Source organism: Schistocerca nitens, chromosome 6 (assembly GCF_023898315.1).
Source record: "Schistocerca nitens isolate TAMUIC-IGC-003100 chromosome 6, iqSchNite1.1, whole genome shotgun sequence".
Taxonomy (NCBI): Eukaryota; Metazoa; Arthropoda; class Insecta; order Orthoptera; family Acrididae; genus Schistocerca; species Schistocerca nitens.
In genome coordinates this window covers 408,436,687-408,452,849 of record NC_064619.1, presented here as the reverse complement: position 1 = coordinate 408,452,849, position 16,163 = coordinate 408,436,687, and the positions used below count along the sequence as shown (strand labels likewise).

The 16,163-nt window shown below is 42.1% G+C and overlaps 1 pseudogene; it reads right to left on the bottom strand.

The window, feature by feature from the left end:
• Positions 1 to 14,718: 14,718 nt before the first annotated feature.
• On the bottom strand, positions 14,719 to 14,836 carry LOC126263838 (5S ribosomal RNA; annotated as a pseudogene).
• Positions 14,837 to 16,163: the final 1,327 nt, after the last annotated feature.

Here is a 16,163-nt window from a genome sequence, read left to right as displayed (position 1 = left end):
ATGTTTATGACGTATCTCCTGAACTGTGTGGTGTACAATAATATAACTTTGCAAAAAAAAATGGTCCAAATGGCTCTAAGCACTATGGGACTTAACAACTGAGGTCATCAGTCCCCTAGACTTAAAACTACACTACTGGCCATTAAAAATGCTACACCACGAATATGACGTGTTACAGACGCGAAATTTAACCGACAGGAAGAAGATGCTGTGATAGGCAAATGATTAGCTTTTCAGAGCATTCACACAATGTTGGAGCCGGTGGTGACACCTACAACGTGCCGACATGAGGAAAGTTTCAAACCGATTTCTCATCCACAAACAGCAGTTGACAGGCGTTGCCTGGTGAAACGTTGTTGTGATGCCTCGTGTAAGGAGGAGAAATGCGTACCATCATGTTTCCCACTTTGATAAAGGTCGGATTGTAGCCTATCGCGATTACGGTTTATCGTATCGCGACATTACCGCTCGCGTTGGTCGAGATCCAATGACTTTTAGCAGAATATGGAATCGGTGGTTCAGGAGGGTAATACGGAACGCCGTGCTGGATCCCAACGGCCTCGTATCACTAGCAGTCGAGATGAAAGGCATCTTATCCGCATGGCTGTAACGGATCGTGCCGCCTCGTCTCGATCCCTGAGTCAACAGATGGTGACGTTTGCAAGAAAACAACCATCTGCACGAACAATTCGACGACGTTTGCAGCAGCATGGACTATCAGCTCGGAGACCATGGCTGCGGGGGTTACCCTTGACGCTGCATCACAGGCGGAAGCGCCTGCGATGGTGTACTCAACGACGAACCTGGGTGCACGAATGGCAAAACGTCATTTTTTCGGATGAATCCAGGTTCTGTTTACAGCATCATGATGGTCGCATGCGTGTTTGGCGACATCGCGGTGAACGCACGTTGGAAGCGTGCATTCGTCATCGCCATACTGGCGTATCACCCGGCGAGATGGTATGGGGTGCCATTGGTTACACGTCTCAGTCACCTCTTGTTCGCATTGACGGCACTTTGAACAGTGGACGTTACATTTCAGATGTGTTACGACCCGTGGCTCTACCCTCCATTCGATCCCTGCGGAACCCCACATTTCAGCAGGATAATGCACGACTCAATGTTGCATGTCCTGTATGGGCATTTCTGGATACAGAAAATGTTCGACTGCTGCCATGGCCAGCACATTCTCAAGATCTCTCACCATCGGAAAACGTCTGGTCAATGGTGGCCGACCAACTGGCTCGTCACAATATGCTAGTAACTTATCTTGATGAACTGTGGTATCGTGTTGAGGCTGCATGGGTAGCTGCACCTGCACACGCCATCCAAGCTCTGTTTGACTCAATGCCCAGGCGTATCAAGGCCGTTATTACGGCCAGAGGTGGTTGTTCTGGGTACTGATTTCTCAGGATCTATGCACCCAAATTGCGTGAAAATGTGATCACATGTCATTTCCAGTATAATACATTTGTCCAATGAATACCCATTTATCATCTGCATTTCTTCTTTGTGTAGCAATTTTAACGGCCAGTAGTGTACTTAAACCTAACTAACTCAAGGACAGCACACACATCCATGCCCAAGGCGGGATTCGAACCTGCGACAGTAGCAGCAGGGCGGTTCCGGACTGAAGCGCCTAGAACCGCTCGGCCACAAGACCGGCTATAACTTTGCAGTTACCGTACATTCAGTGGTAAATGCGCTTACTTACTGGGAGATGTGTTGTGAACAGAGTTAGTAGTAAAGAAGTACTGAATGAAAGCCTCATGCATGATGCGGCAGTTTCTAATGCATCTCTGAGTTTATGACGTCATATCTCCTGAACTTTGTTTCGTACAGTGATATATTTTTCTAGGCACATGCAGCGGTATATGTGGATACCGTCTGCAAAATTTGTTGCTAATAGACTTAGTAATAAAGGAGTAATAAATTAACACGTCATGCACAAATGCAGTAAGCGACAAACTTTTTTCCTTTCGTCATTTTGTAGGGGTCGTCAGCAAGAAAAAGTTTCATCAAGACTTGAAATTATCTGTAAAGTTTATTGCAGTTGAGTAAGTGTTCTCATTCTCAAATACTGGATAACAGAAGTAAGGGGATTCTCGCGTCGTAGGCTACACTGTTTTTTCACCCCTCCTCCACCCATTTTATAGGTGAATGGTTCTTATCCTAAAGGTTCCAGACATTAAATGATATGGGAACCAAGTTTGGTTGGAATCGGTCCGGTGGCATAGGAGGAGATGTGGAACATACGTAGATAGATATATACATTTATACATACATACATCCATTTTTGTAATTTGTGTGGATATACTTTATTTCAAGAACCACACTACACTGAAGCAAGAGCCGCATGAGAGTAGAGAGAGAGAGCAGTTGTGTCCAATCCTGGTCCATAATAACCTAGTTGTCGACGGTACGTTAAATCCAAAGATATTATCTGATCAAGAATGTCCCCACAACCCTATGTTGATTGACTATTACATGTGAGGAGAGGCGGACTCGTCAGTATAAAAGAGGGCGAGGAGGACCATTGTGTTGTCAGTTGAAAGATTGTAACTCTAATTTGCTTTGCTGAATAGCGTAAGATTGTGACTTGAATTTGGTATGCTGAAATCGGGTGCTAATTAGACCATGAAAGCGGTTTAAAACTGTGAGCTGTCTTGGGAGGTTAACCGAGCGTTTACTGAGCCACTGTTTCAGCAGGTAACTAGTCTAGGTTTACCACCTTACCAATCAGACTAACATTGATTATAATCTTTTACAGTCATACAACAACCGGTAATATATCTATATAAAAGGAGAATTTAAATAAAAGAAAGAAATCAGTTTATATTTGCAAATTTATTTTAAAGATTGTTCATTGAAATTTCAGCATATTATACGTGAGTTATAACTGAGCTGGTGCCTTATTTACGATTGTGAGACTGTGAGATTGGAATATTACGGAACACATAAAATATGGAGCCAAGATTGGGAGACTGGATACAACACTGCATTCATAAAACAACACACAAAGAACATTGAAACACATGCAACAGAAAGTTAACCACAACCAATAGATTCAAATTTTCAGTTAAAGAAAGTGCTTTCGTAGCACAATCCTGTCCGTCTTGTAACTACCCTTCACGTGGTCAACTTGGTTTACAGAAAGCGTATAACTCCACAATAATTTAGATAATAAAAATAAATTAGATCAAAAAGCAAATTACAAAACAAAAACCTCGAACTGGTTACTAACGTCTTTCTATTAACCTGATGGGTCAAACAGTTATATAAGCACGTGGTACTGGTCTCACAAAGTACACGCCACGTGGGTTGAACATAAAGAAAAGTTGGTATATTCAAAATCTTTTCAAGACGATACGTTATAATCACACAAGCATTTGCATTTAAGATTGATCTTACTTAGAGTTACTGACCAACACGTGGTTCCACTTTACTCACAAAGTAGTAACAAAGCAACTACCGCAAATTAATCTGAACTGGACACGAGAATTACACTCCGCTGCAATTAAAGATAACCTTAGCTATTTTAAAGCTAACCCGAAATAAAATGATTAAATTCTCAGTTAACCTGAACTTAACAAATCCATTGTCCTATGGACTTAACAGACACGCGCTTGGCCGGAGGTCTTACCACTTCAGACGCTCGCTACCGCCAGACTGCTACTGCTGGACTCCAACTGCCGACTGCTCGGCTGCAACTCTCCAACTGCCAGACTCCCACTGAACTACCCAGCGTGCTCCCGAGAGTCGCTCACAAAGACCAACGGAAGGCGCCAGAGGGGCAGCTTCCTATACCAACATGACAGGGGACGGACCGGACCATACTAAGAATGGAAACCTCTCTGCTTTTAGGAACCGTAGCTACCTGTTTCAACGTTGGTCCTACTGTTCTCTAGCAGACAGCCTTGTCTGCTACCCTCAAGCATGCAGCTACAAACACATTTGATCATTCATCCTCTCACACAGAAGGGAAGGGGGATGACAGTATCTTATCATACACAGTATATAAAAGAAAGCGGATGTAGGTTCCGTATGAGACTGTGTGACCTGAATTACATATAAACTGTGCTTTAAAGTGTAGTAGTGTGAGAGATCGTTCTTGTTTACGTGTAAAAGTAACACGTTCCACTACTCAGTCTCCTCCCAGATAGTCAGAAACGCCACAGTAAATTTAGAAGAGGAATTTATTCCTTAAAAGACAACAAATTTGAGAAATTAAACATGAAAGGAATCCAACAGAGACCTTTCATAACCCCAACGCTCCGGGAAAAGACTGTGCAGGGAATTTTCTGGCCATGCTAGGACATTCCCAAGCAGGCTTCTCACACCCTACTTAAACCAAAAGTGTAAAGAAAAAGGCAAAAGGTCACCAGCTCCTTGCTAAAACACAATAATTTCAAACATCTTTACAATCTACCAATTTTAAAGAAAAAAAAATAAAAACACACAATCTGTGACACCTATTTAAAAGATCATGTAGACCTAAATCGGTCAGCAAGTAAAAACAATGGTTCCTGTGTCATTAATATGAAAACAATTTCTGGTTGTTACCCTTATGGAGTTCACCAGTATTTGCTCATTGCAAGAGCCAACTGATCACAGGCAAATTTATGACTGTTTATTAACAGGCAAAATTTATGAAAATAGCAAAGGTGCCACAGCAATTAAAAAAAGAACATCAAATAACATCAGTATCATAAAGTAGAACATTACAATGCACAATTCGCAGAAGCAAAAAATCGACAAAAAAAAACATGTTTTACTAAGTGGTTATCGCAAAAAAATTCTATATCTTATAAAACTAATAATCTGTAGAATTAACCTAACTATGTGGCACTAATTTAATCACTCTACAATATTTCAGTTAGTTAGCAAACAATGAGCACTGTGTCATTATACTGAAAGTACAATAATTGTGTGATTGTTACCCTTAAGGGGTTCCTCACAATAAATATGCCCCATGCAAAGGCTAATCGATCACAGCCCAATGAGAATGAATAGCAATCTGACTGATAAAGGAAGCAGTGCCACAGTAATGAATTTATGAAACAAAATATCACAAATCTAATACCTAACACAAGAACAAACATTGATCAATAAAACAGTACAATAGTCAACATCTAAAACAAAACACCAATAAATAAAACACCTGCAAAATACAATAGTCAAAGTTTAAAAAAATATAGAACACCTGCAAAATACAAGAGTCAGAGTTTAATAAACACCAATAAATCGAGTCCCTGCAAAACACACGAGTCAAAGTTTCTGTGACAGAAACACACGTATATGCATTGAACTAAGAACCGTATAATCACTGTTCACTTATACACTCACTAGTTCCACTGTTCCGTGGCACAATATAAGGGGAGGGGGAGGGGGTTCGTCGCCGCAGCTGTCAGTAGGGATTTTTGTCCATCTGTTGCGTGCGATCCCGCCGTCTCTGCCCTCTCATGAAGTTTCTCTTGTGTCACGTACATCTCGATTTTGTTCCATGTTTGTATTGTCAAATTCGTGTGGTATCCTCTATTGACATGCCAGGTTGATATTCCTGGGCAAGGATGACACTTCAATGGCTCTTCTTCGTGTCACCCTTAGCGACCAGAGAACATCTAACCATGAATTACTGTCGCTTGACAGTAGGCATCCGTCAGGAAATGTCGATAGGCGTCGTTGACGTCTGCAAGTTTCTTTGGACAGTACCTGTCAAAAGGCTCCACGCCCTTTGTGTTGTTACACCGCAGCCGTCTCGTCACGGTCGCGTGCGTGAGGTGCGTTGCCAGGAGATGGATTTCCGCGCGGTGGACCGCTCGCCCATCTCAGGTCATTCCCTTCAGCTAGGGTCGCGCGGGGCGGCCGCCCATTAGCTGCAGGTATACGGGAAAGTGTTTGCGGCGTAGGGTCTTTTGTTGTCGGCCGCGCTCCCGAAGTGGCCTGGCTGACAGCGTGTCCCGCTGGGAAACCCGCCAGTTTACAACTAGCTGGCTGCTCCCGCTGTCTCTTAAGAGTTTTGCCGGTTCGCTTTCACGTTCTCAACTGCATTCACAGAAATTTTTTTATCATCCTTATGTGATTACACAATGTCATACATAATACCACTTAGTATTGTCTTTCACAATTTTTAAGAACAAAGTTATATGAATCGACAATATAAAATTAAAAGTTAAATGACTTGACAATATAAAAAATAAAAGTGAAATGACTTTACAATGTAAAAATAAAAATTAAATGAACTGACAACATAATATTTAAATCCACATCACTAATGTGGTTCACTTGTGTTTTAATAAATCAAATGCCACTTATTAATCCACTAAAATGAATAGGGTTATGCCTTGCGCAAGTATAGGTTAGGAGAGCATGGGGTTCACATGTTATTTACACACACACATGCACACCTGTTGTCTATTCTACAAACTAACTACCCATAAACATGCATTACTCAAAATTCTACTTCTATCCACTACTAATTAATCCCACAAGCCACTTCAATGCTACTTCAACAAAGTGTTTACACCACTACAGAAATGTTCTAATTCGCCCTCTTCTTGACGCTCGCGGCATACGTCTTGTCACATGATAAATGGAGAACTTTCCTTAAACATACACCGTAAAAAGAGCAATGATTATTTACACGCAAAAACATTTATACCAGTTCACACACCTGAAAAGAGACTCGCAATAATACATTTATCATACTCATACATTCACACATGAAACAGTAAGAAAATTTCATCTAAAATTATGTTATGACAAGAATTAATCACACAGATGGCTCTGAGAAGGTTAAATTATTTGCATTATACAGGTTATATTACATTCTCTTACCCATTTTGCTTCGATTTCGTTCCTTCTTTACGTTACCTTTCGCCTTCAAATCAGTTATTTGTCCTGTGGTGGTTATTCTGGATTCATTTCTCATGAATGGCAAAATTGTGGTCACCTCTATTCTGTAAAACAGTATCATCTTAACATATTGAACTTACAACAGACACAAAAGATCCGAATCCTCCTGTAGTTTAAATGACAAATATTTTGCTTCATCCTTATTACCTTAAACCAAGCTTTCCTTCGTTCCCATAATCAAAATTATTTAATCATCCTCTACCTTCAAGAGGGAAACTTCCTCAGTACAAACCATATAAGCTGCAGTGCATCCCGCACCAGCGAAAACAGTAGGCTGTAATGCTCACAGCATCAGCAAAATCACATAAACGTCGCTTTTCTAGGACAAGTATTCACGCAGAATAATTTTTCGGGCTTTGGCTCAACATCAATCAAGTCTACAAAAAGGATCCATATTTCCGTTCCATTCTCCATTTGCTGAAAAACTGCTCGTATTTGACTACCACAATAATATTTCAGGACCACGTAAATTACACAAACCACAATTCTTCTTTCACCTTGAAGGGAATCAATATACTACTTACGAAATCCACAGACATCACTTTACGTACTCAGCTATAAAGAACAAAAAAAAACATATATCATCAATATTAACATATCATCGCATATTGGGAAATCAATGGTTAAACAATCGTATTATCGCATCCTGTTTTCAAGATTCCAAACTTACTCATTCCTTTCTCAGAGTTCTCCTATCTTAAAATATTCATACATCACGCATACTATAGTAAGAGATCCTCATTTACACTGACAGATATAGAATAGTAATAGATAGATAGTAGCACTGAAAACAGAAAATCGGAAACACGGCTACTAACAGCTGGGGACCTGGGTTTGCCAGACCCATAATACCCACAGATCGGATATTCCCCTGAGTTCTTGCAATTTCAGCAACGATCTTGCTTCTCTCAGGAGCGACTCTTTTCAATTGACACAAAAAAAAGCATTTCACTTGTTCACAAGGAAACCTTTTATCTTTCGTTTGAATCAAACTAAATCCTAATTGCACAAGGAAAGAAAACAAATTAACAACATCACTTCAATCAATCACATAAAAATATCTTTATCACTATATTTACCATCATATTATTCCAAATGCATACGTCACAAATTTAAACTAATCAATTCTTTCTCCTCACCGTCCTCTCTACTTCTCACTGTCCTTTCTACACATTTGCCATGTCGCTCATTTGTTCCGATTTGGCGCCTTCTGGGCTGATCATTTGTCATTGCCGGTTTCGTTCATTCCCATTTGCTGGATTATGTCTAGGGTTAGCTGGACGAATTTCAACATCATGAGGTGCTCCGCCTATAGTCCTATTCCCACCGTGTTCACCGTAGTATCGATTCTGGTTGCCGTAACTGTTCCGTTCACGATTCTGTCCACGTCCTCGATCATTTCTGTTGCTCCACCTGTGTTCGCGACTGTTACCCCAGTTTCTATACGGCCTGTCCCGATTATTGTTTCGTTCGCGTCGCGACGACCAGTCACGCCGTTGATTAGTAATACGGCCACGACTGCGATCGCGCTGCTGTGCCCCGTAATAACTTTGTGCCTGATTAGGCGGGCATTCTGGTGTATTGTATTCCAACTCTTGGAGAAGCGTTTTAAATGTTTCCACGTCCTCTTTGCATCGTCCCGCAAGAATGACGTGCCGCAAGTGCATCGGCAATTTGGTGATGCATATCCTAATTAGTTCCGCAGGTCCGTATGGGTCGTATAAAAATTGATTTGCCTGCAGCATGTGGTCGAATAGGCGTGCAGGGCTGCCGAAACCAGACTGGTTCAAATTTGGCAGCATAATTATGCCATGTTTGACCCTATCTTGTGCCGCTTCCGACCAATAGGCGGACAGAAAGGCTTGTCGAAACTCCCGAGTGGAGTTGCAGTGACGCGCTGCCGACCTCATACGACTCGCCGGTTCGCCTTCCAAATAGCCACACATATACTCTATTTTATGTGAACTTGCCCAGTCGGGAGGAAGACAGAACTCAAATTGCTCAAGCCATGCTCGTGGATGTATGCCTTTTTGAGAATTACGGAATATCTCAAATTTTCTTACCGTAAGGAAATGTTTGAAATCAAATCCCCGCATTTCCTCCTGGCGAGCCCCTTGAATGTTTCTATTTGTCTCATGTCTGCCCCTTAAATTACATTCTTCCCTGTCGTCACAATCTCCCTCGTGGCCGGAGTCCCTCTCTGCACTGTTCGTACGGCTATTTTTATTGCTATTGGCGAGTTCGGAATCACACGCCATGCGGTTTTCCAGATGCGCCACGCGTTCTTGTAAATCGCCTGTTACAGCTTTGTGCTGTCTGTTTACTTCAAACTGTCCCTTCTGGAATTTAAGAAGCGAACGCACTTCTTCGGTCTCTGCGGCCGCTACCTGTGTGATATTGTTCTCGCTTTCCGTCAGCTTCATCGTGCCTACAATGTCCGCTAATGCCGCGATCTTCTCATCTATTTGTCTCTTGTCCTCCGCCCCAGTCTGCTTCAGTTGTTCGACCTGCAGTTCCAACGCGTGGATCGCTAAACTGTTGTCCGCTATTGTGTTGCTAACGGCCGTGGGACAATGCGTTTCAGCCTCTTGGACCCTCGAGAGTACCTGCTGACGATCTCTTTGGCATTGTTCTCTCAGCTCTTGGAAATTCCTAAGTAGCCGTTCTTCGCTTTCTTTAGATTCGGCCTCGCCACTGCGCTTGCTCTGTTCTAACGCTTGCAGACGGTCATCGATCTGTTCAAATGTTCGGCCTAATTCTTTCATAATATCGCTTTTTATTTCACTTGCCAGATTGTTTATTCTTTGTGAGATATCGTCGGACACTCTCTGCATCGACTTGTCGACTTTATTTGTCTGCTGGATTAGTTTTTCGTCTATTTGTTCGCCTAGCTCTCGGATCGATTTCTCGGATGATTCTTTTTGTTCTCGGAACAATTCTTTATTTTGTTGCAATAAGGCTTTCATGAATTCCGCCAAATCAATTTGGTTAGTTGGAGGCGAATTAATTTCTGGCTCTGATGTGAGCCCGTTCGTGCTGTTTTGTATTCCGTCTGAAGTATTCCCCATTGCATTTTCGGAACCGCCCGACGCGTTAATATTGGAAATCAAATTATCCCCTTGGTCCATGTTGCTTAAGTTGTCGGAGCGCTTACTTTTAGCTTGGTTACGTGTCAGCATTAGTGCAATTTACACCCAGTACGCAACACACTAATCACAATAAATGTGTCCCCCAAAAATTACGACAGTCACACGAAAGATACCCAACCTAGTACGCACTTTTTCATACGCAAAACAAATTTTTATCTTTGTTCGAAACAGTGGAATTTACAAGCGAGAAAAAAAACACACATATATAGAACAAACAAATATAGAAAACAAAACAAGACAAACAACACAACGCCGCTCAACAACGCCGTGAATCTTTTGAACGTCTGCTCAGAAATAACGCAAAAGTTGTTTGAGCGCTGTAGGGAAAAAAAATTAAGATTATACAACGCTTGCAATCTAACGTCTCAGAGATTCCAGAGTCTAGCGGAATCACAGAACAGGGTCGCCATGTGAAAGATTGTAACTCTAATTTGCTTTGCTGAATAGCGTAAGATTGTGACTTGAATTTGGTATGCTGAAATCGGGTGCTAATTAGACCATGAAAGCGGTTTAAAACTGTGAGCTGTCTTGGGAGGTTAACCGAGCGTTTACTGAGCCACTGTTTCAGCAGGTAACTAGTCTAGGTTTACCACCTTACCAATCAGACTAACATTGATTATAATCTTTTACAGTCATACAACAACCGGTAATATATCTATATAAAAGGAGAATTTAAATAAAAGAAAGAAATCAGTTTATATTTGCAAATTTATTTTAAAGATTGTTCATTGAAATTTCAGCATATTATACGTGAGTTATAACTGAGCTGGTGCCTTATTTACGATTGTGAGACTGTGAGATTGGAATATTACGGAACACATAAAATATGGAGCCAAGATTGGGAGACTGGATACAACACTGCATTCATAAAACAACACACAAAGAACATTGAAACACATGCAACAGAAAGTTAACCACAACCAATAGATTCAAATTTTCAGTTAAAGAAAGTGCTTTCGTAGCACAATCCTGTCCGTCTTGTAACTACCCTTCACGTGGTCAACTTGGTTTACAGAAAGCGTATAACTCCACAATAATTTAGATAATAAAAATAAATTGGATCAAAAAGCAAATTACAAAACAAAAACCTCGAACTGGTTACTAACGTCTTTCTATTAACCTGATGGGTCAAACAGTTATATAAGCACGTGGTACTGGTCTCACAAAGTACACGCCACGTGGGTTGAACATAAAGAAAAGTTGGTATATTCAAAATCTTTTCAAGACGATACGTTATAATCACACAAGCATTTGCATTTAAGATTGATCTTACTTAGAGTTACTGACCAACACGTGGTTCCACTTTACTCACAAAGTAGTAACAAAGCAACTACCGCAAATTAATCTGAACTGGACACGAGAATTACACTCCGCTGCAATTAAAGATAACCTTAGCTATTTTAAAGCTAACCCGAAATAAAATGATTAAATTCTCAGTTAACCTGAACTTAACAAATCCATTGTCCTATGGACTTAACAGACACGCGCTTGGCCGGAGGTCTTACCACTTCAGACGCTCGCTACCGCCAGACTGCTACTGCTGGACTCCAACTGCCGACTGCTCGGCTGCAACTCTCCAACTGCCAGACTCCCACTGAACTACCCAGCGTGCTCCCGAGAGTCGCTCACAAAGACCAACGGAAGGCGCCAGAGGGGCAGCTTCCTATACCAACATGACAGGGGACGGACCGGACCATACTAAGAATGGAAACCTCTCTGCTTTTAGGAACCGTAGCTACCTGTTTCAACGTTGGTCCTACTGTTCTCTAGCAGACAGCCTTGTCTGCTACCCTCAAGCATGCAGCTACAAACACATTTGATCATTCATCCTCTCACACAGAAGGGAAGGGGGATGACAGTATCTTATCATACACAGTATATAAAAGAAAGCGGATGTAGGTTCCGTATGAGACTGTGTGACCTGAATTACATATAAACTGTGCTTTAAAGTGTAGTAGTGTGAGAGATCGTTCTTGTTTACGTGTAAAAGTAACACGTTCCACTACTCAGTCTCCTCCCAGATAGTCAGAAACGCCACAGTAAATTTAGAAGAGGAATTTATTCCTTAAAAGACAACAAATTTGAGAAATTAAACATGAAAGGAATCCAACAGAGACCTTTCACAGTAGAGATTCAGTACCAGCCGAAGGGGTAAGAGGGGAGAGTTCGTGACTTGGAATGTGACAAATCATTGGATGCCACCTCAGTAGTAAGTTTATCAGTGCCATTTCGACCCTTGTAAAGATGTTCAAGTCGACTGTTGGTGATTGTAAAACAGGAAAGGGTAGGAACAACCACAGCTACACCAAGGACGAGCGGACCCTGTCTACTGAAGGACAGGGACCATCGATCGTTGCCGACAGTGGTTGTCGATAATCGCATGAAACCAAATCAAGGGATTACCCGTGAGTCCCAGAGTGCTACTAGCAACACAGCTAGCACCGATAACTGCGCGTAGGAAGTTAAAAACAATGGTGTGCAATAGTCGAGCAGCTCCTCACTAGACACACATTTCTGTCGTCGGTGCTACGGTGTACTTGAGGTGGTACAAAGAGCGACTCCATTCGACAGTGGATGACTCTGAAAATACGTGACATGGAATGATGAATCACCATTTACTGTGAGGCTATCCGATGGAAGGGTTTAGGTTTCGCAAATGCATGGGGAACAATATACGCCATCATGTGGAGTGCCAACAGTAAAGTACGGAGTATGTGGTGTTGAGATACGTGTGTGTTTTCCTTGGTTAGGGTGGGGTCCCCTTATTGTAAATGAGAAAACGCTACAGGACATGAAAATATTTTTCACCATTTGTGTTGAGTACAGGTGATTGTACCAGCATGATAATGCATCCAGTCTTAAAGCAGCATCTGTGAGCCTATGGTTTGCGGACAACAGCGTTCGTGAGGTGGACTGACCTGCCCAGAGTCCCGACATGAACCCAGTGGAATACCCATGGATTGATTTAGAATGTCGATTTCGTTCCAAATTCCAGAGTCCAATGTCACTACCTTCCCTTATTTAGATTCTTGAGGAAGAATGGGCTGCCTTTCCTTCACAGACAGACACCTCACTGAATGGGCTTCAAACAGGGTTCAAACCGTCATAATGACGAAGGGTGGATACACCACATATTAACGTCCACTTATAGTTGTCCAGATATTTTTCATCAGATAGTTTATGGTAATAAACTAACATGAAATGGATGTATTCAGCGAGCGTAAACTAAGTGATACGCGGTGTCTCGAAATAATGTCAGTGAAGAACTTTCAGGCCAGGTTCGAAAGCAAATCTTATGATTGAGACGAGTGCTTGCAGGATGTAGGAGAGTGAGGTTCGAGTTCGGACTGGCACAAATTTTCATTGTCACGACGTATTCATTACAAGGAATTTCAGCATTTCTGAGCAATTTTCGAAATTATCATTCTTCGGCTTTCGGGCGAAATTGATCCTTTAGTAACAGTAATAACACTTCATTTCATTACATTTTATTCAATTTATTGTCATCGATTCCATCCGCTTCATGTCAATGAATATAATTCAGTTCTTCCTCGTGGACGACGTCGTCTCTTCCCAGGAGCCGTCCTTGTTGCTGAGATATTGAATATCGGATAGTAGAAACATTGTGTGATTCCAGTGACCTCTGTATCTACAAAGGCTCGTAGAGTACGTATGAGAAGCATTACTTTATGCTATCGTCTTACAACCTCCAAGACGTTCTATTTATGTTGAGGGAGGAGTGGGGTAATCTACATTCAGGACTGCTGGGGTGCCTCGTGGTTAGCACCGAGGTAGATCGTACACCGCAGTCTACATTCTCCATACTGCTGCTGGTAAACCTTTCGGGACGTGAGATCGTGGTCTAAGAAACTCTTCTGTTAATGACGTTTCGTGCAGGACTGCGCTGAACATCCTCAGAGGCGCTCTTCCGCTGCGTCTTGGGTCGGGAGAACTCAGCGGAGGAGCGCCTCTCAGGATGTCCAGCGCAGTCCTGGACGAAACGTCAGGAACAGAAGAGTTTCTTGGTCCACGACCTCACATTCCAAAAGGTTTACCAGCAGCTGTGTCATCTGGTCGTGAAAGCCATCATTCTATTCTCCATATTGATCCGTAAATGTTTGCCGGATACTAACAGTTACTGCCATTGCGCTATACTGTTCCCAGTGCAGCTTTGTATTTTATGTTGTGCTGTGAAGATTCTTTGTGATGCATTCCTACTGTAATGAACTATCCCTACATTTTCTGTGAGGTTTCGGGGATTGCATCCGGGTCGTGTTGACTTATTGCCACATTTTCATTAGCATGTTCGGAACGTAGCCGAAAAATTGACGTCCAAAGAAGTGAAGTACTGTATGCCCTTTTAGAGTAATGGATGAATTTTCTACATGATGTCATTGGCAATAAGTTGTAAGTATTTCGAACAGAATGATAGTACTCTAAATTTCGCATACCGTACTCCGTCTTCAGGCCACAAGTGGCCCATTGGAACCATCCGACCGCCGTCTCATCATCAGATGAGGATGCGGATAGGAGGGGCGTGTGGTCAGCATACCGCTCTCCTGGTCGTTACGATGGTTTTCTTTGATCGGAGCCGCTACTATTCGGTCGAGGAGCTCCTCAATTGGCATCACGAGGCTGAATGCACCCCGAAAGATGGCAACAGCCCATGGCAGCCTGGATGGTCACCCATCCAAGTACCGGCCACGCCTGACAGCGCTTAACTTCGGTGATCTGACGGGAACCGGTGTATCCGCTGCGGCAAGGCCGTTGCCTTACTCTAAGTTGGTTTAATACCATACTGCTGATAGTAGATGCTGACTTACTTCCTTACTGCACTTTTTTGTAATTACCTGTTTCAGTTTTGCTTCGTAAGGAATATCTACATACTGGATTGCTTGGCAAATCTGAAGAAACACTCCATGTCGTTGCTGATGTTACGTTAGACAATGCTATAGTATTTTCCGTCATTTTAGTGAATGATGCGCCGCTGCTCCTCCCGTATGGAAAAGTGATTGGCCACAAAAGTGCCGAGAATCATTCGTAGACTCACGGGCAGCCAAAGAAACTCCTGTTCAGTTTGACACTGGAAAGTTATCTTTCGTTCTACCATCGGGTAATATGGATAACCGGGAATCCCTAACGCTACTTTTAAAACAACCTTCTCTATGACGACTGACACGGATTTAGAAAATCCTGCTCTTCACACATAATGTTCTGAAAGGTACGGCCAAAGATAGGCATGTGGATCCGATATTTCTAGATTTTTGAGAAGTTTTACATTTAATACCACACCGACCTCTGCAAAACAATCTATCTACTTTCACACAGAAATCTAACCAAGTTAGCTACTTGACTAACAATTACTTGGCAGAAGACAGAACAAAATTTTTTCATAATTTTGCGCACAATTTGGACTTCTTTCCCTGCCTGAAACAAAATAAAATAAAACTTACATGCTCAGGGGTATAGGTGCTTTCAGAGATTTTGTGGTGACTCCGATGGTATCACGTTATTCATGTAATTCAAAATATGAAATGCTATAAGTGATGATCTTTTTTAGGCTTCCGTACCTCGATGTGTAAAAACGGAACCGTTATAGGAACACTTTGTTGTCGGTCCATCTGTCTGTCCGTCCACCTGTTCAAAACGCTTTTCCTCACGAACGAGGAGACATATCATGTTGAAATTTATGTTAAATACTAAGGTTTACGGTCTCTTGGCGATGTAAAAAAGCGAAGCTTGTGAGTTAGTGCAATCAAAAGATACAGCCATTTATGTCAAATATTTTTATGCTCGCAAACTCACTGCTCAAAACCTACAGTATACTTTCCGTTGACCTAGTAGAATCGTGAAATTTGTCAAGCAGCAGAGTTTCAAATTACAACAAAAGGAAAGAAACCCGCAAATTGTGAATCTGTAATTATATCGTCCGCAGCTCGTGGTCTCGCGGTAGCGTTCTCGCTTCCCGAGCACGGGGTCCCGGGTTCGATTCCCGGCGGGGTCAGGGATTTTCTCTGCCTCGTGATGACTGGGTGTTGTGTGTTGTCCTTAGGTTAGTTAGGTTTAAGTAGTTCTAAGTTCTAGGGGACTGATGACCAT